The sequence below is a fragment of the Lepisosteus platostomus genome, chromosome 13 (assembly GCF_059453375.1).
Source record: "Lepisosteus platostomus isolate fLepPlt1 chromosome 13, fLepPlt1.hap1, whole genome shotgun sequence".
NCBI classification, from domain to species: Eukaryota; Metazoa; Chordata; class Actinopteri; order Semionotiformes; family Lepisosteidae; genus Lepisosteus; species Lepisosteus platostomus.
Genome location: NC_142623.1, coordinates 43,573,089 through 43,600,672, shown reverse-complemented (window position 1 = coordinate 43,600,672; position 27,584 = coordinate 43,573,089). Strand labels below are relative to the sequence as shown.

The following is a 27,584-nucleotide window of genomic DNA, read 5'->3' as shown; positions in this document are numbered from 1 at the left end:
AATTAGTCATTTGGCAGGTCGTCTTTCATCCAAATCAATGCAGAAAGAGAAGGGGATACACCTACAAATCCTGCTGCAGAGTTACTCGCAGGTACAGCTTGCTGATGTAAATGCACCTGCTCAAGGCCGTAGGAAGAGTCAGTTTCAAAGCAAGTCTTAAACCACGATCCTCCGGGTATTGCAGGTAAACCACCTGACACTGGATCACATGATATGTATTTGTGCAAAGCTTGAATCGTCTTGCCAAAGAGCAAGGAGTTTATATTGTGTGGTAATTACTCCTTGTGATAAGAACAGTGTGAGGATCAGTAGTGTGTGGAACAGCTTTCTTTCTCTGCCCTGTCTGATAGATCCCAGAGGATTAACACTTCTGTTTTTTGTTTTGCATGACTGTGCTTCATAAGCAATGCAAAAATATCCAGGGTCTCTACGGAACATGACTGATCTTTGTAAATTGCCTTGACTTAAGCAGTTTATTTGGGGTTTTTTCTGTAAATGGCAAGAATTGCTGAATGTGACCTTAAAGATCATGGATTAAGAGCGAGATACAATCTTGAGGGCTTGGTCAGAAAGCAGGAATCAATCTCAGGAGACTCATGCAAGAGTGGATGGCGATATCTGAGGGGACTGGGTCCACAGAGAGAGGGGAGATTGATGAGCTTGTGTGGAGCAGAGGACAAGGCAGTGCACAGTGGCACAAGACGCCGAACGCGGATTTATCTCTGGTCGTTGAAAATCAATCAGCCATTTCAAGACTTGTGCGGCAGAGAGTAAACTCATCTTAGCGACTTTCATCTACACAGGAGAAGGATATAAATTTAGTTGGCAGGGTGAGGTGATTTTTTTTTTGCTTTTTTAAATCCTGAAGTTAAGGCATACAAATTGCTGAAACCTCCGATTACAAGTGATAGGTAGTAGATTGGCACTAATTAATATTATTTTACATATTAATTAAGGGCATGATTTCAAAACATGGCTGCTACAGAGAAATATAGTTCCATATTTAGTGAATTGTGCAAATAGATTTCCATTGAGCAGCATTTTCAATTGAGACAGGTGGAGGACTATTCAATTATACACATGTGAAAGAAAAAGTCTTCATGTAACATCCATGATTAAATTTGACTCTGATAACCTTATATCATTATTTTAAAAGAAAATGAGCCAGCCATAAAAGGAAAAAAGTTCATCTTTCGCCTAAACTCTTTGTGATAACTGGATAACTGACCAAATAATCCTATAAAATCAGGCCCTTATAAAATGAAAACATTTTCACACCTGTATGATTAATTAAACACATAATCTACTCAATTATCAACGGATAAGTGTATAAATTAACTGGTGTTTAAATGCTATTAGTCCTCAGTGGCTGCTATGGAGTTATGGCATTATTGGAAATACTTAAAGAGTAACTAGCTGAGGTCTGAAACACAGCTTTACGGGATATGGTAGCAGCAGTGTTACTACCTTGCAGCCTCCAGTGTTACCACCTCATCAGATCTCAGACGCAAAACTGGGCCTGGTCTGGGCTGGGGCAGCTTTCAGGAAAGACGGTCAGTGTGCTGGTGGACCAGTGGGTGGTGCTCTTCCCCCTGGGCCAGAGTTTCCAAACCAGAGCTCCGATATGGTAACACTGGGACACTGTGCCGTAGGAAGTGCTTGAGATTGACAGCCGGAGCCTGTTGGTAAGTTTGCAGGTGCCTGGTGGGTCCCAGGAGACACTGTTTCACAGTCAGTGGAGGACGCTTCCCTTGAGCCCACTTGGACAGCTGTGCTCTAGTAGAAGGACTCTAGGAGTCCTTCAGGGGGTAGCTTTAACAGTTGAGGTCTGGGGCGTGGCTGCTCTAACGGCCGGCGACCAGTTCTACCAGTGGAGCCTCCTGGGTCCACAGAAGAAAAACGTTCTTCACCTCATCAGTGCTGTGGTTGCACCAGTTATCCAGCGCAATTCTATTTCTCTACTGCACTGTGATCAGCTGCAGAAACAAGGGAGAGGATGGGAGGTGCTGAAGGGGCAAGTCCCACCCCTGTACAGAGAACCTGTGAAGTTTTCAGAAGTCTGTAACCTCTCTAATTTATTTCCTTGCCTGCAGTGTAAAAGCCAGTAAACTGGCCTCGAGGTGTTTATCAATAGACACAGACCTTCAGTCTGCAGCTGAATATTATTTGGATGGAAAAAATTTATTGACAAAACGTCTTGTTGCTGAATTAACTAGATGCCATCCAAACAACTAAACATATTTGGTTTAGCCTATTTACTTTTTTTCCAGGCACTTTTTTTAGCATGTGTCAGACATAGGCAAAACACTAGATCAGGTATATCATCGGTATATTATAGTTCATGTAATTACTGAAGACAAATCCCCAGGATGTAGAGATGCAAGTGTCACTCGATGAGAAAATACAGCCAGTTCAGAGAGTCTATGGTACGAAGAGGACAGAACATGGGTTGTTACTGTATTTTGAAATAAAACCAATGGTTCTCACCACAACATATTGCACTGCTTCACATTTGCTGCCAACCCAGAAAGTGGTAACAGGTGCCAGAATAATAAAAAAAATTTGCTCTGTTCCTATTCATTTTGAAATGCTAATGTTTGTTTACTGCATGCCCTGCAAACATGCCCTGTTAATCACAAGAGTGAGTGCTGTTTTATTTAACTGTATCTCCAAGGAAATTCATAATGCACCATTTGTCAAAGCTCTCAAAGAAAAAAAAATGTGCTTATGCTGATGTAAGTCAGTCTCTGCTTATCTTGTTTACAGCTCCAACTGATCTAAATTATTGTCTGCGTCGGTATCTCGTGTGTCTGCAGTAATAATCTGCTGTTGAAGACCGCGGCATGCCACATTGGATTTCTGTCTGCAACTAAGGTGGTGCTTAATGCACGGCCTAGTGAACCTCAATAATTTAGGTTTTGTCAATGTGAATTAGCAGATGCTCTTCCTTTCAAACACTGCAAAATATTTGTTCAGCAAACTCAGCTTAAACTGAACATCATCATGAAAGAATTAAAGTTTAATACCGTTAAAATGGGCTTTGGCGAGGATTAAAAAGGAGTGGGATGCACACAGATGTCAATCAGAAGTTTATTCAGCCAGGAATATGCATTGATGAGATGAATAAAAAGACGCATGTGCCTCTTCATTTACCTTGCCTTTCTTGATGTGCTTATCCTTGTGGACAAATCTATTTTGTTTAGCTGAGAGTTGACTTATGACCTGCTGCAAGGATTCCTTTTTGCAAGAAAGTTTAGAACATTTCTAGTTTTAGAATCACGCGCTATTTCCACGGTTTACAAAAGTACGATCACTATTCATTCCCTCTCGTCAACACCTACTCCCTGCTCCTGACAGGAAAAGATGAACATTCGAGAAACCTCTGTGACCCTGGTTCCCTGCAAGACAACAGCAACAACCAACCGTAGGAGTGTCAGCTTGCAGCACACGGTGACACAGGACGGGCCCCGCCACTTTCCCCTGCCCACTTCTACTCCTTGCAGGGCAGTAAGGGAGTCAGACTCTTTCCTGCCTTGTGTAACAAATACGCCCCTGCGTATAACTGGGATCTCAGCCGCCGGGCTGGGGGAGGTTCTCTTTTAGCTCAGCTGGCGAGTTCCCTGTTGTGTGACACCGGAACCCCGGGTTCACATCCAGGCAGTGAGGGATAATAATAATAATAATTCCTTACACTTATATAGCGCTTTTTCTGGACATTCCACTCAAAGCGCTTTACAGGTAATGGGGACTCCCCTCCACCACCACCAGTGTGCAGCATCCACCTGGCAGGTGATGAACTGGCAGGGCAGGAGCAGCAAGGGTGGAAACCCCTAGAACCATTACACTTGCCAACCGGCCACACGAGTACAGGATTATTCTCCAGGGGCAGGTACTTCCCACCACAGGTGCACTTTGGAAAGTCCAGTGTGGTGATACTGTGCACATGTCAAAATTATTTTTCAATATAGAATGCATTATTCCATTACAATAACAGTAACTATTTTATTAAGAATTGCAAAACATGTTCTTAGTATTTCCTTAAGAATCAGCTTACAGTTCAGTATTGAATAGATTCCTATTGATGCTCTGAATGGGCCACCATGTTGTAATCGGGGAGACAGGGAGACGTCCTGTTACATTTTCCAGGAGGGAAGTTATAACTTGCTAATCCAAATAATTAACACAGTACCAGCAGGGTAACAAAATAAGTGAAACTTAACAAGTGCAGAAGTATCTTCCCCTCTGTGATGGAGCCTTTTAATAAAATATTCATACTGAGCTCCCAGCAGGCAGCCCATGACTAACAAGACCAGACCTTTCTACTGTAGGAAGAGGTGCTACTCAGAGGCTGAGAATAAATATGCAAGAAATCAAGACTGCCAAATTTAAAGAGTTGGTATTGGAACTCCTGTTTAACTCCGTCTTGCCACATGTACAATAAGTGCTCCCCGATAAAATTAAGCTGCTTCTGCTGCTTATTTAGAGTCAAATTGTTGCATTTTGGGGAAGGTGGGTGGGTGGATTGTCTTTGGGAAAAGCAATCCTGCTTTCTGTTTCTGAGTTTTTGTTGGTAGAAATTGTCGAGACTGTTGGAATAGAGCCCATTTCTACGGATATTTTTTTAACTAGCAAAATGACTTCTACAAAAGTCTAACTGCAGGCGGCAGGGTAGTGTAGTGGTCAGCGCTGGTGCGTCACAGCTCTTGGGCCTGGGTTCAGTTCTGGTCTGAGGTTTGCATGGTTTCCCTTGTCTTTGCATGGCCTTTCTTCCTCTTCGCAGAGACATGCTTGTGTAGCTACTTTTAATTGTTATTTTCTTTGTGGCCCTGTGCCAGACTGGCATCTCACCCCAGAGTGGAGCAGGTGTTCTCAGCCCCAGCCCGTGGCTCAGTGTGTCTGGGATAGCCTTCGGCCTGCAGCACCGCTCTCCAGGGAAGGTGTTTTGCCTACAGCGAACAGAAAAGTATAAGAAAGGCTTGTGTTTGGAGCTTGTTCAGCCTTGTGCTTTGAGGGCAGTGACCCAGGTGAGGCTTTGGAATGTGCAAAAATAAAGACAGATCTATTTATAACAGTAATAGTAACTGTGATTGTAATTGTATGAATATAACTGTTCTTGTACCAGAAAGAAGTCTTGCACCAAAAAAACATGTTCTAACAACCTTCTTTTACATTGTTGGAATAGACTGGATTAGAGTTGTGGAACACTGTTGCCTCATAGTTCTTGGGTCCTGGGTTGTATTCTGGACTGGGGGTATCTATAGATACACTACGACCATCTTTAGGTGGACTTCAGCTGGAGTGTGTGGCTGAGATGCACCTCAGAGTGGCCGGTTGAAAGAGGTTGTGGGGACAATAGAAACTGAAATAAGCTCTGGCCATGTAGAAAGAAACCACGAGCCTCCTGAATGATGTGAACCATTTTTGTAATTTAGCAATGTATAATGATATGACATGTGAATTGTGTATCATTTAAATTTAATGAATAATATAATTGGTAGTACAAGTGATATGATATGTAACTGGGATACGACTGATGCTTGGCTTTCACAGACAAAAAAGCAAGCATATCAATAGCTTGTACTGATAACAGTTACTTTTGAATTCATATTTCTGCTATGGAATGAATTAATGTGCATTTTATTGCAGCTGTGTGCATCAATTTATGAGGTAACAAAAGTGCCTAAAACTCTCCAGTGAAAGCGTAAAACATATTTTCATGATCAGTGATCTTTCCAACCCTAACCAAATAAGATTCACTTATCAAAAGATGACTTACTTAATTCTCATTGCTGCAGGCAAATTAATTTGTTTTTTGATTAATTGTAAGTCTTGTCATGTTTTTTTTTCTAGGAAGTTCTGAGCTTGATTTAGTAAATGGTGATAATCTGGACACAACAGCATGTGAAATGTTTGGCTATACTCAGTGTCTAACACCCTATTTGCTAAACTAATTAGGTGCAAAAGTACTCTGCGTAAACCTCAAAACGACAAGGAATAAAAAAGAAGACAGAGATGATTTGAGCTAACAGCCATATCACCCTGCAATTCATAACTGCAGCACACTGAAGCCCAGCAGGTGTGAGCCTGGTCAGTACCTGGATGGGAGACCTCCTGGGAAAAATTAAGGTTGCTGCTGGAAGTGGTGTTAGTGGGGCCAGTAGGGGGGCGCTCACCCTGTGGTCTGTGTGGGTCCTAATTCCCCAGTATAGTGACAGGGACACTATACTGTAAACAGGTGCTGTCCTTCGGATGAGATGTAAAACTGAGGTCCTGACTCTCTGTGGTCTTTAAAAATTCTAGGGTGTTTCTCGAAAACAGTAGGTGTGATCCTGGCCAAATTTCCCCCTGGCCCATACCAGTCACGGCCTCCAAATAATCTGCATCGATGAAATGGCATCCTCACTCTGGTCTCCTCCCCAGTGATAGCTGATGTGTGGTGCACTATGGCTGCTGTTGCATCATCCAGGAGGAGCTGCAGGTGGAGAGGACTCTCCATTACCTGTAAAGTGCTTTGAGTGGAGTGTTCAGAAGAGTGCTCAAGTCATATCCAGCCCAGTGATAACATATACCGCAGATACTAAAACAAACAGGACCGAAAACAGAGCCTTACAAGATGCCAGATGTGTCCGATTTTGTTGTGGAGGACCATAGGCCGATTTGAACAAATAGTTTTGCATTAGTTGTTTAAGAGTGTGTAAAATTTAAAATGCATACTCAAAACCACAGTTTTGAGTATCTGCGGTATATGTTATCACTGGGCTGGATATGACTTGAGGTTATATTTCTAGGCTTAAGACACCAAAATGTACAGTATGTTCACACAAAGCCTGACATTAATCAGGCTTTACATTTATTTAGGTGAAATTAAAAATGGATGCAACAAAACTTTTTACATCTGACCTGCTGTATTGATTGGCTCTTCTTATCAACTGTGTAAACCCTAGTGGCCTGGAATCAGTCCGAGTGCTCAGGTGAGGAGTGTGGAGGTCATTTTGGAGAGACGTCTCACAGATGAAGCTCATTTCCACTGTGTTGTAAAGATGTCTTATTTGTGTCATTGCGAGTATTTGTACACATTGCTGTACATCTGATGAAGAAAAGCTAATACACGGTTTTGTCTTTTTTAGACTTGATTATTGTAATGTGCTTGTGTAATGTGGAAGTGCTTGGTATTGTGTGCAAACATGTAAAAAATTCATCTGGTTCATAACTCAGCTGTTTTAGTTTCCTTGCACTACCTAATGTAAATTTCAGAATAAGATTCAAAATACTTCTGGTTGCCTTTTAAACTCCTGACAACAATGAACTGCTCACCCCTTATACACCTACACATTTGTCCTGGGCTTTTCACACTTCTGGTTTTCTTTCAGTTACTAATGTGAGGATCCGAACACTGGGAGACCCTTGGAGACTGTGGCTTCTGTTCTGTTGCTCAAAGTCTGTGGAATGATCTCCCAGCTCATATCAGATCTTGCAAATCTATCAGCACTTTCAAATCCTTTCTTTAAACTCATTTTTATACTCTTTTATGCTTGTGATGCCTACGGCAGTTCCTGTAATGCAACTTCAGAAGTCAGGGAAGCAGTGTGGAGCAGTGGTTAGGGTACTGAATTTATAACAGGAATACTGTGGTCCAAATCCCACTTGACATACTGCTGTGGTACCCTTGATCAAGGTACTTTACCTGCACTGATCCAGTAAAATTCTATGCTATATAAATAGGTGCAAATATAGGAGCAGACAAATAAACTAGTAACTTTATGTCCCATGCCTCAAGTACGAGAGTGAAATTGTGACCTCCTCCCCAGCTGTCCAATAACGTCGGTTCATTGGTTCCATCAAAGTCTAATAACGATGAAACAAGCCAATGAATATAAAGAGACAGCACACTTAATACTTTGACATTAACTCAATGTTAAAAAAGACAATGGTCAGGATTATCATGACCCCCCACAACAGACACGCAGATTTCTTTGAACACAGAAGATAGCTATTGAAGAGATCTGGTTCATCTGCAAAGTTTTGCAGGAACTGATTGTAGAATGAGAATGAGAAGTACATGATTCAGGAAACAGGTGTCAGCACAGCCACCAATCACCGGCTCACTCGAAATTGGACCTCTGTGGTAGGCAGAGGAAGACACTGTGGCAATCAGGAAAATAGAAGCCTTTGCTGGAGAGGAAGCAGCATCGCCAAAAGAAAAAGAAAAAAGAAAAAAGAAAAAAGAAAAAAGAAAAAAGAAAAAAGAAAAAAGAAAAAAGAAAAAAGAAAAAAGAAAAAAGTCCTCAAGTGGAAAGCCCGGGGAGGGGAAAGAATTGAGGGCTGACACCGCAGCAGTTGGACGCCAACTGAAAAGGGGGTGATGGTGGAGGGACACCATCTTTGAGGCTGCCTTGGCCATGACTGGAGCATTGGCACCAGGGAAATTGAAGGGTGAGAGGTAGCCCTGTCCCTGTATGCAGAATTTGACCTTCTCATCTCCTCCTTCTGTTTAATAACACCATTAGTTGTCCCAGAGTTGGACAAAAGCGTGAAGCCACTTAAGCCACAGAGAGACTGTGAGCCGCCAAGAATGGAGCCAACATCCTTGATCTGCTGACTCTCACGGTGAGTTAAAGGTGTGATGTGGATGTTTGCTGGGACTAGCTGGTTTAAGAAATTCTATGGTTTGGAGTGGTTCAGGTCCCAGTTCTATGCCTGCCTTGGCAGGTTTTTCTGCTTTTGGTATTAGCATCAACACAAGGAAGATAGTGTCACATCTCCCCTGTCATTTGTCATTATATCCTGTTTTGCAGGGCAGTAAGGGAATCTGACTCTTTCCTGCTTTATGTAACAATTACGCCCCTGCGTATAACTGGGATCTCAGCCAGCCAGGCTGGGGGAGGTTCTCCTTTAACTCAGCTGGTGAGTTCCCTGTTGTGTGATGCCAGAGACCCGGGTTTGCGCCCATGCAGTGAAGGACGAACTGTCAGGGCAGGAGCAGCAAGGGTGGAAACCCCTAGAACACTGCTTTCACTGTGCTTTCAAAAGTTATGAGCATTCTCTATTTAATGCTCATTTAATAAACCTGGCTCTACATAATATATTTTTATCCATTCATCTATCCATTTTCTTTATCCAACACAGGGTTAGAGGGGAGCCGGAGCCTATCCCGGTAAGCAATGGGTACAAGACAGGATACACCCTGGAATGGAAACCAGTCCATCACACAAACACCAACACAGACATGCACATACTCACACCAGGGCATTTGTTCCCAGAAGCCAATTTACCTACCAGTATCTTCACAGGCAGCTGATAACAACCCGGTTATTGATGTCATTAACAACATTAATCCCAAACAGAGCTGTTGGACTCCCTCCTCTGGCCGTTTTCCACCAGTTGATTATTTCATCAACCAATGCACTAATCAAGCTCCCAAGACACTCTCTATACCCAGTAAACATAGGTCTAACCTCACCCAAGGAGAAAATCAACTGTCCAACTACTTACATCTCAGCCCTTCTTGACAGCCTCATGAGACCGCTGGTTGAAGATCTTCCCTCATACATCAAAGACACCAACCACGCGCTCCAACTTTTTAATGATTTCCAATTTCAGGGTACCGAATGCTACATTTTTACCATGGACATCACATCTCTGTACACCGTCATTCCCCATAATGATGGCTATGCCAACATTTTTGTCGGCTGGGTAAAAGAACGCTTCTTCGCTTCCTACACTGGCTATGTCCCTGACCTCTACAAACGATATATTGATGACTGCGTCGGTGCCGCCACATGCTCCAACGATCAGTTTGAGCTCTTCCTGCACCATTTCACCAACTTCCACCCGTCCCTCAAATATACAGTTAACATATCTTCCACTACTCTTCCGTTTCTAGACATCAACTTCTCTATCAACTACCCCCGACTGTCTTCTTCAGTTTATTACAAACCCACGGATTCACACAGCTACCTCCTGTACAGCTCATTTCACCCCAACCACACTAAAAACTCTCCTCCTTTTTCACAGTTCCTTAGGTTACGACGATTATGCAGCGACGACATCGACTTTGAGAACCAAGCCCTCGAAATGTACTAATTTTTCATCAACAGAGGATACCCCAGCAGTGTGATTGACAGGGCCCTTGCCCGAGCCAAACCCCCCCCCCGGACCATCAACCCGATCAGGAACTCCTGCCGTAACAACCGCATTCCTTTGGTGCTTCCTTACCACCTTAACACACCACCCTATCCCCAGGACCATTAACCACAACTTTTCCATCCTACAGGATGATCCCTCCAACGGGGCCCTCTTTTCTGATCGCCCTATCATCTCATATCGCCGACCACCTAATCTGCGTAACCTCCTTGTTCACAGCTCCCTTGACCGCCCTCAACAACCATCCACACCAGGCACTTTCCCTTGCAACAGAGCTCGCTGTATCACCTGCAAGTACACAGCCACCACCCCACTCATTCAAGGCCCCTCAGGACAATTCCGGATCACCCAGAGGGCATCTTGTACCTCCAGCAACCTTATTTACTGTATCTCTTGCAGTAAATGCCCAGCCATCTATATTGGAGAAACAGGAAGGAGACTCGGAGACCGCTTCAGAGAACACGTCAGGGCTGTGAAGATTAAAGATCTCTCCAAGCCCATTGTTTCTCATTTCACCTCTGACGGCCACGACCACTCTAATCTCTCCGTCTGTGTTCTCAAAGACGGTTTTCCGAACTCATACATCAGAAAGACCACCGAAACTAAAATTATTCTGCAGCTGGGATCACACATTCTCCCTTCCCTTAACGACAGACTACTGTTCTTTTAAATTTTCTCCATTCATTGGAAGTTTCATTTCACACCTCTCTGCACCCATTCTGACTTCACACCTCTTGATTGGCCTCTCTTTCTGTCCCCTGCTCCCGCCTCTCACTCCTCCTCCCTCCCAACCTTTGTTCTCCCGCTACTTAACCATTGCCTACTGCCCTGTCTCTCTCACACCTGAAGAATGCTCCACGGCCTAAACGTTGTGTTCTCTTTCTTCTTTTTTTCAGCATGGAATAAACCTATTACTTGTTCCTTTGCTAACTACCAGTATGTTTTTGGACTGTGTAAGGAAACCACAGCAGCTGGAAACACCCCACAAAAATACACAAGAAGACCATACAGTACGTCATGCAGATAGCAAATAACTAAAGGATTGTCTCAGATTGAATAATGGTAGTGTAATAAAAGTGTTTTACAGTAACATTTCACCCTTTCATTGTAATTAAAGCTCTACCTTTTACATTGTGCCCTGAACACTTTAAACTTTATTGGCTTATAGCTGTGTCTTATTCAGATTTTAATTTGCCAAGGAAGCCTGTTTCTCTTTGTCATCTTAGTAGGTTTTGGCAGTCTACCATTTGTAGGATGAACTGGTTATGTCAAACAAACTTTCTGCCTAGCAAATAGTCATCTGTCTCTGATGCATAGTGAACGTGACTAATCTGGCCATAAAACTTGCCCTGAAAGCAGGAAATTGCCAGAAAGATAGTAATACCAGTGTTAATTAATTAGAGATATAATTTCAAACTCCATTGACTTTCTTGGGTCTACAGTACTGCATTCATAAGAGAGAAAAATGTATAAAAATGTGTAATGAGAAAGACAGAATATTTAAAAATTACATTTAAAGCTTACTGCAAAGTGAAACTGTAATACTAATACACTGTACTTTTTTGTTTTAATGGAATTCAAAGAAATGTCTTCAACGTACATTCAGGAAGAATGAATAGAAAAATGTATACTGGTTACAGTGTGTTGTTCTAATTTTATTACTGTTGAAAAACTTTAGCAACAATCTGTTCTTATTGTTTGCATTAAAATGGTCTGGCAAAGAAAAGCAGCTAGAATAAAGTTAACAATAATACAATACATTTTATTTTGTTTATGCTACTCAAAAATGAGAAAAAGATCTAACAGCATGCTGCATTATAAAACGAATGCATATTTTAACTTATTTATACTGCAAAAATATAATATAAGCATCCATTATCAGAACACCTCTTTTCTGGTCAAATCAGAGCCTTATAGGAAAATCAATACATATGGAGCTCAGATGGGTTTTCCAAAGTGGAGCTTTGTTTATTTATTTTTCTTGTATTCAACTTATTCTACACCAGAACATTTTTTTAAATGCAGGGAAAAACAAAGAAAATGTGAACAATGATTAAAAAATAAATCATTTCAAAGATCATGAGACCGAAAAAAAACTACCGACTTGCCTGTAGTTCTTTTGTGTGAGTCTGAATTTAATTTCACAGAGTGTGAGTTGTTGTGTAGTGGATAATACTGGATACTGCAATAATAACAACATTATCAACATTGATTTTTTCCATGGTAGGCTCCAGGTAGCCAAATATCAAGCAAAATTATATTGTCTTCCTTTGCTGTCTATTTCAAGAGTCATTTGCTGATGATTTTAATTTCCTGATCTGCTGAAATCATGCCGTCAACCAGGGCCTTTAATTCAACCAGGGAGGCTATCCTATTAACTTGGATATAAACAGCTTACTTGTGTACATACGTATTCAGGATGTTCAATATAAGCGAATCCTGCCAAATGAGCATTGAATAGATCTGTATTGATAGGTATGCAATGAAGGCTGTGCCATCCCAAAAAAATGGATGGTAGTTCCGTAGAGCTACACAAACAGCCTCCTGGAAGCACAATCCTAAATAAGCCGGGGTAATATAGAAAACCCATTAAAACAGCTTACGAAGATGCGAGGCAAACAAACATCTCCTGCCCTTCAAAAATAGGGATTTATGTGACCTTTGATAAACGTAATTAAAAAAAAAAAGCTCTGCATGCAACTATCCTTGTAAAGGTTGTTCTTAAGAGGGCAGTAGGATTATCGCACAAAATGGAGAACCAAAGGAACAACACAGGGCCGGCCCTCGCTTGTTGGAGCTCTAGGCAAGACCATGGAAAGAGGCCTCTCCAGACCACGATTTGCACAGACACTACTATTGTCATCTCCCAACACGACCTTATTATTGCTATTATTTAGAACAATTAAATAAATTTAACTAGAAAAAGTTCATTGACCAGTTTTGAAGAGCACATAATAAATAACTTCTAAACAAGAGCACGAGGCACACAGTTTACAAAGATGAAGTATTTTGACGTTGCAGTAATAAACAAAAACATTCATAACAGCAAATAATGATAAAAGGAGCTTCCATAACAATAAATAATGATAAACAGAATCTCTGTTACTTCCAAATTTTAGCGAATCATAGCTTACAAATTACTGCATTCATTTCTGCAATTAACTTTTGCAGCAATAAATCCGAAATGAAGAAATAAAAAACAAGTGAACTCAGTAACAAGGGAGGTGTGTATGGAAGCCCGTCGCAATTGCGAGATATAAACTCGTAATTCTGAGATATAAAGTCGCAATTGCGAGATACCATAGTGCAGTTGTTGTTTTTTTAACTCCCTGGCGGAAACGGGTTTCCTAAACAGATGGGAAAGTTTTATAAAAAACCTCCTATATATCAATTTGCCTGTATTTTCGACCTCAGGTATGTGTTAATCAACTGGAGTTTCGAAAAGTTGTTCTCTGCTCCTACGGGGAGAGACATATATTTTATAATATGTCTTTGTTGTAAATGTCTGTAACATGTCTGTAGATTTTATTTTACTTCTGTTTTTTGTTTTGTTCCATGTTAATTTTATTATTTTTATTTGCTTTGGCAACACTGATTGTACCCATCGATCATGCTAATAAAGCACCTTGAATTGAATTGAATTGACTGCAATCCGAAGGGCTACAGGTTAATTTCGCAACACCCCCATTCCATGAAACACAGGAGAAACCAGAAGGAAAACAAAGCTTTTTAATGCCGATGACGTGTAATTGCTGAACAGGCGTTTGTATCGTACATTTGTCTTCACGCTTTTGTTTGCAGGGCTGCGCCAACTTTTAGCCAGGCGACCCACACGGCGTGTGTACAATTGAGGGAAACGGGAATCGGTTAACTTCCAGTAAAAACACCTTTGTAGCTTGAAAATGTCCCGTGTCTGCCGTTCGCTAGTAACACGGATCTGACAGACTCAGAACCAAATGAAATTCTATATTACTACATTGTTGTGTATATTATGCATTATTACAACGACTTGGTGCCTCTGTTTTGAGATCGCACAAAACACTTTTCTGCGCTTCAGAAACATTACGTCCTCGATGAGGATCGGTCAGTTTTTTGACTGGGCTTCCATTAGGACGATAGCAGCAACAGAAAGAGGCGCTTGGACATGTGCTCTGTTGTACTCAAGGAGTTAACACAATAATAGGAAAGCCTGGTTTATGGGAACCATTTTGAGAATCATGAAAATCTCCTGCTGAGAAAGAGAGGTTTATGGCCTTTTAAAGAAAATCAACATAATTTACATATAAAAGCACTATTAGCATACTGAATCATTTAGCTTCAAACAAACTGAACTGTAGAAAACAAATCTACATATTTGGTTTAATGAGAGATTGAAATTTGCTTTTAATGCAGTGCCTTCTTTAATTAAAGCACATCAAACCATTACTTACGTAGCTTAATGAGACTGAACACACAGCGCACAGAAGTTTAGGCCCTTATTGGTAATACAGGACTAGAACAGCTCCCAGTCTTGGAGCCCCCAAAGAGCCTGCAAACTTTTACCTAATTAAATCTCATAAAAAGAAAATAATTGTTCTCTTAGCTTTTGAAAAATGCATTGTTCATATATCTGAACACAACAAATTTTCCACTCAAGGGTTTATTTATGCAAAGCAAATGAAACTGAGGCATTCGTTTTGGCACTTAAGTGCACCATGAAAAGTGCATTTACTTGTTTGTCTCTATTTATTCCACAGAGCAACAGGCATTCGTCTTTAGCTTCTATCAGTTCCTCAAGACCATAGACTTAAAGCAAGACAGATAAAGTAATGTGCTCAACAGAGCCTTAGTATACCAGTGCCTTATATTACTGTAGGTACTATTTACCTGTGGAAAATGCCGATGACACGCAAATATATATTTCGTTTACACCAAACAACAACTCTTCTATTATCACTTTAGTTAATTACATTAATGAAGTAAAGACTTGGATGTGTGAAAACTTTTTGTTACTTAACTCTGATAAAACTGAGGTTCTGTTGTTTGGAGGAAACAATACTGATAGGACTACTATAACTTCAGCACTTAACTCAGAGGATTTAAAAATTTGCCTGAACGACTCAGCATGTAACCATATTAGACACAAGGCTCTCATTTAACTCTCATGTTAAAACAGTATCTAAAACATGCTTCCTACAGATAAGAAATACTGCAAAACTATGGCAGTTTGTCTCCACTCAAGACACAGAGAAATGAATGCATGCTCTTGTATACAGAAGGTTAGACTACTGCAATGCCCTACTATCAGAGAGCACCCATCACTCTTTCAACACCTTAAAACGTGATGTATAAGTTCCTAATACCACCACTCTGTAATCAAAGGTGCACCTTGAGTACTAAGTCCAGTAACACAGATCAAACTGTGTTCATTCACAATTCCCCAAAAGAACAAGACAGACAACATCTGTACACACAGAGACCCAGAGCCTGCATCTTGATCCAACCCCAGGAGATGCTTAGACCCTGTCAGTCAAATGTTGAGCTGTGCTGAGCTTTTTTCCTAATCCACAGAGCTCACAAGCTGGTATTTGGATATCAAATTACCGCAGATCCCAGTAACTCAAATTGAACTCTTTATGCTGATTATGGTTAGTACAGATAGTGCTAATAATTCAGTGATTACTTGCAATATAAAAACAAATCAATATGGGACTAAAACCTACAGTACAACGTTTTGCAGGATGTGACATGTTAGTAACAGTGTTTGTTTCCTGTTACCAATATGGCTGTGCAAATTAGTGACAATAGGTCTGCTATCTATTTGTTGGGGACACAATAAAAATTGGATTTGGAATTAAAATTCACTTAAGGAATCTTTAGATAATTATGTTCAAGCATTTTTTAATAAAAAATTAAGGACCAATAATAGTACTTTCAATGGATCATTTTTGTTCTCTATTAATCATTTTAATAGGAGCTAATTTTAATATATTGTATAGCATTGTTACCCTGGCTCCATAATACAGCTCCTTAGAATGACAGATCAATAAATAATTAAAATGTTAAATACATGCTTCAGTGAACTATTTGCATACTATTACTAAAATGAATGCATTGCTAATATATTTGACAACAGCAGCAATTATTATTATTATCACTGTTGTGATGTAAATATTTATTTGAAATAAACTATTTGTAAGAAAATATAAAGTAATCAGGCTTAGGGGGAAGCTGTTTTATGGAATTATTAGTTTTAAGGAAGTGGATTGAAAAGCCATTTTACTTTCTCAGACTACACACACCTTGTTAGTCTGTATAGGTACATAGTGCTACAGTACATTCAAGCCACAAGGGCCCATCAGTCCAGTGTTTATCCTGGTTCACATGGCATTAAGCAAACAGAGAGCATAAGACTCTCACTGGAAGGGACTCCTGTCCAACATTAGGCTGTATATACAGTGTTTATTCGGATTTCACAAATGCAGCATGGCAACTGCACGAACTACAGTATCACAGAGTTAAAAATTAATTTAGCTGCCTCAGAAAAAAAACTTTGTTTCATAGCAGCAAATATCTTGCTCAAGAGAATGCCCCTCAGATTTTTTTTTTCATTTATTATGATAATGACATTCTGGAAAGAGCAGCACAAGCAGTGACAATGTGACCAAGTTTTTTATGTTTTAGGTTCCCAGCAGGTATCCAGCAGAAGGTATATTAAAGTAGTTTTGGTATATTTTGCCACTACTGGTGTGAGACTGTGCTGAAAAACTGACTTGCCGGATTCCCTATAATACCTCTGCTATTTAGTAGCTGATCAGAAACATAATTCTAAAATATTTAACTTTTATGGTTTTTATGTCACACAAAATAATATTCGTGTAGCCTATTAAGGTGTGGCTTTTATATTATTCCAGTGGTACCTACAATCCATAAAAATGTATTGAGAATTATTACAGTTGTTTTCTCAGTATAAATACCATGATGTAATAGATTTGATATGCTGTCTGGCAGTCTCATAAGAAACAATGCTGTCTTAAATGCATTAAACTTCAAAGCATCATCTGAAAATCTGAAAATGTTTAATCATTTTCCCCATGAAGTGTGATGCAGAAAATTTCTGGCATTTAATATCCACAAAAAAAAAGAAAAATGTAATGCAGGCATTGAAATTGTAGTCTTACTCAAATACTTTTTGTGACATTGTAATAGTAAACTGAGCAGTTTCTGCTTAAAGAAAATTGACTATGTATTAAGCAGATGTAATGTACAGTATAAAGAATGAGTAAGCCCATCTCATAAATTTATACTGCACAATTTCAGTCCATGTGTATTTATCATAAATAAATTACTCATAATGTCACGCTTGAATTGAGACACTGGAGCATTATTTACTCATTAAATTCCTGATGACACTGCTGATTAAAATGAGGTATCATTTGAAATTTGCATGATAGATATTTGGACATGGGTATTTGTGCATTATAAAAGGCTCAACACAAAAGACACATTATTAATGACTGTGTGCTCATTCACCTTATGGTAATCAACACTTGTTTGGGCAAAATGAATAATCTGGGGAGATCTTACAAAGATTGGGAGGATAGGATGACATGATAAAACATAGCCTGGGAGATGTCTGAAGGTTGTCCTAAACCTCTAATCATTTGAGGTTAATCCAAGAATCAGGACTTTTCTAAAACATGCATACTGTACATTGTTGGAATTGTATAAGGTCTCTTCCAGTTGTTTTGATGAGTATGATGGTGTAACTTTCTAACTAGACATTGCATTGAGAAGATTTATGCTCATGGCAAATCCAGCAGATTTAAATCACACATCTAATGCGTGCTGCTCATTTAACACATTACTGAAAGCTAATGAGCTCTAATTTGGAACACTATAAAAATTATTCATTGCCAAAGCAAGGTTTTTACCAATGTGCGCCCTGGGGTAGAAAATATTTTTCCCATAATAAAGCAATGATGAATCATGGATTGAAGAAATGTTAAACAAGAAGATGACAATATGAGGATAGAAATTAAGAATACGCAGCCGGGAACAATAATGTTACTGGGGTGCACTCTGCCAGGCACTTTGCTTATTAAGAAGTCTGGCACTGGTGACACAATGAGGTTTCTTTGCATTATGGTGTATTGTGCAGGCTAGCAGCTGCTGTGTTCCATAATAAATATGCCCATGAGATATTGTAGTAATGCGATTTCTGTGTGTTTGCTGTGCAATTTTTTTTTCTGTTCTTAATTGGGATTATCTTAAATAGATAGATCTTTTTCGCATGTGTAGTTTTCACTTTGTTAATCTTACTGTATTCTCATCAAACACACCCAACTTACAAGTGCTTTACATATTGTAAAAATATATGCTTATTCTAATTTTTCAGTAGTTTGGTCAAATTGTAATTAAGAAAATGAAGGGACAGCACACTTAACATTTGTTTTGTGTTAACTCGCCTTACTGAAGAAATGACTGCACTGGTTGAAGGTTAGAGCTGTAACAACCCCAGAAAGGATCCCAGAGCACTATGTTCAAGGGAATATGCAGCAACTGACAAAGTGTAGAGTGAATGAGGAGGGTAGAGTGAATAATTCAGGGAACAGGTGTCAGTACAGCTGCTAAGCCCTAGGTCGCTTGATATTGGAGCTCTGTGGTGGGCAGCAGAAGATACTGCAGCAACACGGAAGAGTTGAATTATCCTAACAAGGAAGCAGGGAAGGAACTTGCAGATAATTTCAGCATCACTTGCTGAAGTTTGCTACAGTGAAAGGATGAAGATGGATTCCAAACTGAATCCCCAGTTGAAAATAAAAAATCTACTGCTTTCATATTTCCCCAAAAGGAGGGGAAAAAAAGCGAGGGCCAACACTGCACCAGTTGGCCGCCAAAGAAGGGGGGGGGGGGGTCCACTGTCATTGTTGTAGCAGCCTGTGCTGAAACCAGGACACAAGCACCAGGAACATGGAACGAGGATTCAGACTGATGATACAGTATGTAGTCACACTCTCGGGGTAGAGAGAGCATCAGTGATCTGGGGGACTACTAGGATGGCAAAAACAAGGTTTGGGGAGAGTGTGGAGATGAAGCAACAAAGACATTTAAAAACATCATTTACGTTTTGGGGTTAGGGTTAGACTGCAAACCTCTGATATCACAATTTACTGTGTTTATTGGACGGTTTCTTAGAATTTGTCCCCACATAGTACTGCATACCCATACATACACATACTGCACCATTCCTTTGTAAGCATGTCATCCCATTTTCTCTTTGTCTCTTAGACTCCAATTAAAATTATTCGTTTGTTTACTCACTCCTTTTTAACAGTTTTCCATTTATCTTAAATAATAGATTATAGCTTTGTAATTCTGCAATTACTATGACCAGTAAAATATGTAATAATACATGATTTCAATTCAAAGTCCCTTTGCATACAGTAACTAGGGCTGGCTCTACTGGAATGAAATACAGTACATAAAAACCTTAAAGGTATCAGGATTCAGAATCCCAGTCTTAAGTTGTTTTCTGAGCAGGGCAGAATGATGGTCATGCTATAAAGTTAAAAATAAGGGTTTAAAGTTTTCGATGTTGTATTAATTATATTTTTATCATTTATATATTTTTATAATTTATAACTACTACCACCTTAATTATATTTTTGCTGTATATATTCTACCGAAGCCTATCACTAGCTTTAACATAACCCCTTCACTTCTCAATATATAGATATGCTTTAGATATTGTAATTTATATAAGTATTATGTGATTTATGCTCTATGTTTAGAGCATGACTAGATTTATATATACAGTACATACATTACAATCTTGTATGTTTTATATTTCTAACTTTTCTTAATAAAATCAACTTGATTTCAAGATGCATTTTTAAAAAACAGGTTTACACAAAATATTTGTGTGATTGTAGACTTTTTTTAGTTTGGAATGTAAGGCTAAACCATATATTTGAATGTGGACGGTGGGCACAAGTTTGAGCTAGTGTTTTTCAGAGATTTCAGAGATTTCTCCATATTCTCTGTATAAATACAGTCTGCACTGTGGTCCTGATCTTTAGAGAAAGTGTTGTGGGATTCTAGATCAATTGGCCCAACTATGTTGCTTAAGCTGTCGTTCTGGGATCCTTTAAGAAACAGTTAGATTAGATAATCAGATCAATTATCTATTAACAACTAAAAAGCAAAGTGAGTCAAAATGATCTCCTCTCATCTGTGAGCTCTCTAATGTTCCTGTGCTGCCTGTGAAGCTATCCTTTCACAGAAGCTTTCTGAATTGCATGCTGTTCCATCCAGATGAGCTTACAGTATGTTGCTAATCGAAACTCAATGTGAACTCCTGAAGGCTTGCTGTTCTCAAGGACATCTAGGACCAGACAAATGAGGAAATGACAGTCTGGTCATAACTCCATTTTCTATAGGAATCGTGCACTTTGATGTTCTGTATATATTTTGCTTTCTGCTTTGATGTGTTTTATTTTTACATCATTTAGATTTTTACAGACATTTTAAGTTAAACTTTGACTTTGACTTCTTCCACACAGTGTAAAAGTTGAGCATTTGTATATCATGTGTATCAGCCGGAAGTCATCAGTGTGTGAAACAACTGGCATGTACACTTACTTTGAATCTCAGTGGTGTTCTCTATTGACAAGAACTTCAAGACAAGACCCTCCAGGGTCTTTGGGTTTCAAATATCTTTCTCTGGTTAAAACTGTTTTTTTCCTTAAATACATTCAAAGATGGAGAAGACATTGAAAGTGCCGAAAACTGCAGAACCTCAATGCCATTAGTTTATTCCATGATTATTCTGTTAGCGGTATAAAATGAAGGTTAAATTGTATAAATAGGTTGTTAATAGTTTTTTATCAACTGATGTTTTTTGCAGATAGTTAAAAATGCACATACTGTACATACGCATTTACATAGAGTGGTCATGCTCAATCTAAGCCTTACCCTAAACCTAGCCTAATCTCAATTACTGAATATATGTACATAATGTCACATTGTAGTAAATCAATGATCAATAAAATATCTATCAAGCTTTAATTGATACAACTTGATCTACAGTAGATCAAAGATAAAATAGTTTTTAAATTACTACAGTATAATCAAAACATAAGGACTTTTATGCAAAACATAAAAAGTGGTGTCTTCCAAATTCACTGCATTGCAATTTGCATTGTCCTTTCTGGAACACTTTTTAAGAGCTTAACCCCTCCATCCCCTTCCCTTCACTCATATAAAACTGAAAGATCAGAGACATTTGGTCCAATGTAAGCTTTACTTTTGAAACAGTTTTCTTCTCTAATTTCTGTAATTCACATTTATGTTGGTCCAAAGACTATCAACCCAGCTGTGTCATTTAATTCTGACTATTTTAAATGAGTTTTCTCCTCTAATGTTTCCTTGCAATGATAACAGTGGCTTTAATGAATCACACTCTGGCTCTATGATCTCTATTGTTATAACATGCTGTGCCTAATTGTCCTATTCGAATAACAAACAGACGTTCTGAACAATTAGGCAATGAGATTTGAGGCGGTAATGGGAGCAGAGTGGAGGCAATTTTGATTACAAATATATAAGGCTACAACACTTAGTGGGTTCGCTTTTCTCATACAAATAGAAATATAAAAAATCCATCCACTTGCACACACCTGTTCTCAAACATGTGTGCTTTCATTTGACGTGGATTACAGTAGCATACTTTAGAGTTCTAGTTAGAAATGAGAATTTCATCACAAGCAGATGAACGCATAAAGTGTATGAGTTAAAATAGTTCATGTTATACATTGTACCTATGTTAACATCAGAGTACATGGCCTAAGTTAATATCGAGTACATTTGAAAGTACATTCAGTAGTTTCAGTTTTAGTTGCATCTTAACATATGTGACATAAACATAAAAAATCAGAATGTACCAGATTTCTTACAGCAGCTACTATACTTGAAGGTATTGATGAAAGACAGTATTTACAACGGTTTGCTGTACTACAGTCATGAAACTACTCTATAGCCTAGGCTATCCTAGGCTTTTGTTAGAGGCTTTCTGTTTTTTAGAGGTTTACAGTACTGTATGTTCATTGAAAAGCTGCTTCAATGCTACTAGATTTAGAATTTACACTAGAAGGTGAAATGTATCCATATTCCAAAGCTAAGCTGCTGTTGTTCTGTACCCCAAATCCTCCTCAATAATAATACAGTATACAGTAACCAACTGGATTCAGAGTCCAAACAATAACAATCCCGAGATCCTGACCTTCAACCTCTGTTAACGTTTTGAGAATACACCAAAATACACAGCAGTGGGTTAACTAGAAATTAGGATCTTACTGCAGTGAGTGTAGTATGGCATTTGTGTTCCTATTTTCTGTACATAGATTATTTTCTATATTCTTTGTTTTCTAAATTTCCACATACAGCAGGTCTTATGCAATTGATTGTAGAACTTCTTTACTTGCTGTGACAAAGTGGGTGGTTGAAAACAAAAAAAGTAAATATTACTATAATATGTAACATTATATACTTGTTATATTACTTATTACATTATGTTACCGTATTCCTGCCATTACTGTATTTTCAGAAACAGAAACAGTGATTTGCATACAGTATGTTTTTCACAGTGGTTGTATAATTTAAGGATGAAAAATATGTTTTATTTGAATGTAAAAAAGAACACTGAGCACACAGCTGCAACACAGCATGCAGCTACCACTGGGCGAAATGACTTAATCTCATTCTTGCTAGTTAGGCTCTGTTCTGTTAGACTGTTACCATCAACTGACCCATTTCAATCCTCCAGAAATAATTTGGTTTCCAGCAGGGATGCACACTTTCTAACACACTATGAAGGATGTGCAGAAAAAAAATTACATACCAGAGAACCAGGAACAATGTTCTTAAAAAATGTCAACCAATAAAATTTCTCATTAACTGTACTGGCACACTACAGAGGTGTTACAGGGTAATCACTTTGCAAATTAGTTTTTGACTGTAAAACCTGGATCCCATCCAGGGTGTAATCCCACCTATGGAGATAAAAAAAACAGGTTAATCTCAGAAGCAAGGGATGACACCCTGGATGGGACACCTGTCCTTCTGAGGGTCCCCATGGAAAATGGAAAATTTAGAGATGCCAGAGTGTTTCTGTTAACTTACTCAGCGTGTTTCTGTGAGGTGAGAGGAAACCAGAGCACCTGGAGAAAACCCTTGTGACCACAGGAAGGGCTAGCCCTTTCCGGAATGAAACCAGGACCCCGAAACTGGGAGGCAGCAGTAACTGATGACACCATGCCACCCACCTTCCACTCTCGCAATGTCTTGAGGTAAACTGATCTTTGAGTTAATTTATATACAAAGGGGCCACACCCCTTCTGGGCCACATCCCCTTCTCCTCCCAGTCTGTGATGACCACACCCCAGAGTCTATGACCATGTCCTCTATCCAATATGAACATCGACTAGTCCTCCATTGTCCATGGTGGATATTTGTCCTTTAGTTTCACTTCCTCCTTCCGTTGCTAAAGAAGGAGTTTCAGAGAGGACTTTCACAATGCTCAGAGACACTAGGTCATTCTCTATCAAAAAAAAAAAATTAACTCACCAGTGTCACTTAAATCTAAGTAAAGCAGGAAACAAATAAATGATTTCTCAGGTTTTTTTTAATGATCTGACAGGAACAGCTAACTTCATAGCTGAACTTTCATTTTGACTGAGTTTGTCTTTCGAAAGTCCTTGGATTTATGTTTGTTCTTTGCCTGATTTCTTATGATTTATTATGTTGTTGTTTTTCTCTCCCCAAGGTGTCTTTTTTCAAGCATAATAAATAATACACAATAGATTTAGTGAACGCTAAAATACCACACGGCCTTCTATTAATCATAACAATAAGCAAAAACTACCGAAACCCGCCTGTCTCAGAGTAAAGCACCTACATTTCAGAGAGTGCTTTTGTATGCTCTTTCCCCAGGAACGCCAGGAAGAACAATTAAAGTTGAAAGATGTGCTCTTTCTTACTTGGAAAACAGCTGAGCTGATCACAGATTTGGTTTGCAGCGAGAATCCTCTTGACTGCAACGCAGGGCCATGTGTAAGGCTTATCAAGGCCCATTCATCGTCTGGCACAATGTAGACATTTCCCTGTCTTCTCCGGCTGGCCTTTTGATAGAATAAGTTTATTGATGTGGTGTCCTCAGTGGTGGTCGGGGGTCAACCTGTGAAGGACTGCTCTGCACCAGCGATCACAGCTTATCTGGATGGCTGTGTTCCAGCTGCTTTCCTGTCTTGCTCATTGGGCTGCCAATGTGTCTACATCTCTCTTCCAAGCAGTGTGCATGACTGTACTTTAGGGCAGTGACAGTCAATAACACTCAGAATTACACACCCTGATGGGCAATACATTTCCATTACGATAGCCGAATCTTATTTTCTAATGGTTGTATTTTTAATTGGGAATTGATTTCTTGTCTGTGTCAGTAATTCAAATTTTATTACCTCAGCTTTACAGTGTGCCCAGCAAAATAAACAGCATAGATTTCACTCTGGGCCACATAAATTGCTACTCCTAAAGCACTGAAGTCACTAACTTCATTTGGGCACTTAAGGTTATACGTGCCATCACTGATTCTGTCAGATTAAAATAGTGTTTTTTAAAGCCTATCACGGCAACACACACACAATTTATTACTTCTTAGCTTTCTCAGGTATTGAATTATTAGAGCTTTACCTTGAAATGTAACAAAACAGTCAAACACATTTGAAGGAAGGAAGGAAGGGGACTGCAGATAGATACAGAAACAAGGGCTGGTGAAGTGAGGCTCACAGGTTTAAGGAGATTTCTGAATCTTCACCAGTCTTTGCCACGTTTCAGACTGCCAGCCGTCCTTGAAATGGGGTAAGCTACTTAGTCTTAAATGCAGTTTGCCAGTCTTTAACTCCAACTTCCTTCTACATATAGTTTTGAGTAATGTGGAAGGCATCGCCTAACAATTGGAAATAAATTAAAATCTGTTGTATACTATACAATGAAAGACAGATGCGCTTTACTTAACAGAATAGAACATTACAATGTTTAGATGTGTATAGAATTTTCAGGAATGCTTTTTTTAATGTTGCTGCCCAAACAATAAAATCATAGTATGCACTGTAAATGTTGCTAAAATGACCTCTTACATGTTATGTCATTTGCACATGTCCCTGTAAAGCATTATGCATGTGATCATAACATCTTGTGCAGCAGTTCTAAAGGGATTATGGACCATTATGCATCAACATTCAAATGAAGTGTTACCGAATTTTCTTATGTAGCGCGGCAATGTATGGTAATCCACGCAATGTGCACTGCTGTTTTGGTGAAGATATTGTACTGTGAGGTGTCATCTTTAAACAGCAGCTTCTGTCTTTCCCTGGACAGTAGATCCCCCAGCACTGCGCGGCAGAGACTTAAAAACTGAATTGTAAAAGAAGGCAGAAATATGAATATATAATTGTGCAAGGGATTCATAAAAGCCCTGCTTCCTGCTTCCTCGGCAACTGAAAGACTTTCAGTGCAACTAATGGAGAGAGAAAAATCTTGGAAGATGAAGCCAGCCTTGTAGAAAAACTAATTGGAAACGAATTAGCACAAATTAACAACAGCGCATTGATTTCAGCATTTAAAGGTTAATGCGATTTCTGACTCTGCCTGTCAGTGGGCGCCCCTGTGTGAGAAACTGGGATGCCTGGAGGGGTATACCAGAATAATGGATATTCAGCTAGCCACAGGAGGCATGTTAATAAACACTCTGCCCAGCAGTTTACTCCCTTACCTCTGCCAGCGTGTTCCGATTTCTCCAAGAATAAGTCCTGCTGGGAGCCTGACAGGGGACAAGCACTCACTAGACTCCCTGTGACCAATGAAGTCTAAAGCCCGGTCCTTATCAGCACTCACCCACATGGCAGACTTAGAATAATCAGCTTTTTTTCTCCTTGCGGTTTTCCGCCCCTCATGAAAACCTTCTGATCTACTGGATACGTATGGGCATAGTTTTTTAAAAAAAGGTATTTTGTTAAATGCGATTGCTACGGCTATAAATCATACAGTGTTGGCTAACACCGTGCATTATTTACAGTACATCTCTGGCCCTGCACCTCTGCTACAGAGCTTCAGCTACAGTAGATGCTGCTCATTGCCGGTCTACACCCTGACTCTGCTCGCCCACCTGGCCAAAGGGATTTAGATCATCTCATCCAGAAAAGCGCTGCTGTCACATGCATTTCTGTTGTACATGTGAGAGAGGTTTATAAAGTTTAAGTCTGATTAAGAAGGAAACACCCGACCATGGCTGTTGCATTAGCTTCCAGCCCTCTTTCAGAGGACTCAATGCACTCAATTGCTTTGCCGCTGAGGTATGTCCTAGAATATTGTCTGCAGCCTACGTGTGTACAGTCAGCATAGACCGGAATGCAAGCACATAACTGCAGCAACGGTGGTCAGACATTTGTGAGTTAGGACCAGCCTTGTATAAAACCCAAAAGCCAGATTTTCAAAGCTGTCCCCTGGGTTTCTTTGCAGCTCTTGGATTCCAGTTAATTAACAAGGGTAGAAGGTAAATGTGTTTTTGATTCAGGTGTAATTAATATCCATTAGTGTGTAAGCATAGGGACTTGTTAGAAAGCAGTATGGGGTATCAATCAGCAGTGCTCACACTTTTCCCAGACAATATAGTATTTTAGTAGCAACAGAACGGTGCAGTGACACGTATTGTATGCTTCCTTTCCAAAACATGCAGTGATTCAGTTGAAACTTCACAGACCACCAGCTGACCAGTTATCCAAGTCGCTATCCCAGTAATTTAATATTTAACCTGGTATACTTCAGATTTTGTCTGCAAATTTGCTGTTAGATGAGTATCATGTCAGCTTGTGTTATTTCAGCTGCATTTGTGTTTTTCTACTTTTTATCCAAAGCAGCTAACACTTGTACCCATTTGCACAGCTGTGCATTGTATTTGACCAGTCTGAGTGAAGTTCCTCTTTCAATCAATGGACAACTGTGACAAGAGACTCCTGAGGGGAATGGTAGTACTCCTGAGGGTGTGGTACTATTAACCCAGGGGTCATGATACAACAGGGCCGGGGGATGTGATGTTACTGTCTCAGGGGGTGTGGTGTTACTGTCTCAGGGGGTGTGGTATTAATGGCCCAGGGGGTGTGGCACTACTGGGGGTGTGGTACTACTGGCCCAGGGGGTGTGGCACTACTGGGGGTGTGGTACTACTGACTCAAGGGGTGTGATATTACTGGCACAGGGGGTGTGGCACTACTGGGGGTGTGGTACTACTGGCCCAGTGGCAGGAGAAAAGGCATATGACAAAGTGGACAAAAATGCCATGGTTTACTACTCCTCAATGACTCTTGTGGTTGACTCAGTGCCTCAGAAGAAGCTGAATTAGTCTTCCT

The 27,584-nt window shown here is 39.7% G+C and overlaps 1 long non-coding RNA gene across 1 annotated transcript; it reads right to left on the bottom strand.

Annotated features, from left to right (window-relative positions):
- Nucleotides 1–3,074: 3,074 nt before the first annotated feature.
- On the bottom strand, nucleotides 3,075–24,346 carry LOC148650719 (uncharacterized). Its single transcript, XR_015925851.1, has 2 exons — nucleotides 24,162–24,346; nucleotides 3,075–4,946 (listed from the first exon to the last, which is right to left on the bottom strand). It is a non-coding gene; the product is annotated as an uncharacterized LOC148650719 (long non-coding RNA).
- Between the last annotated feature and the right edge of the window lie 3,238 nt (nucleotides 24,347–27,584).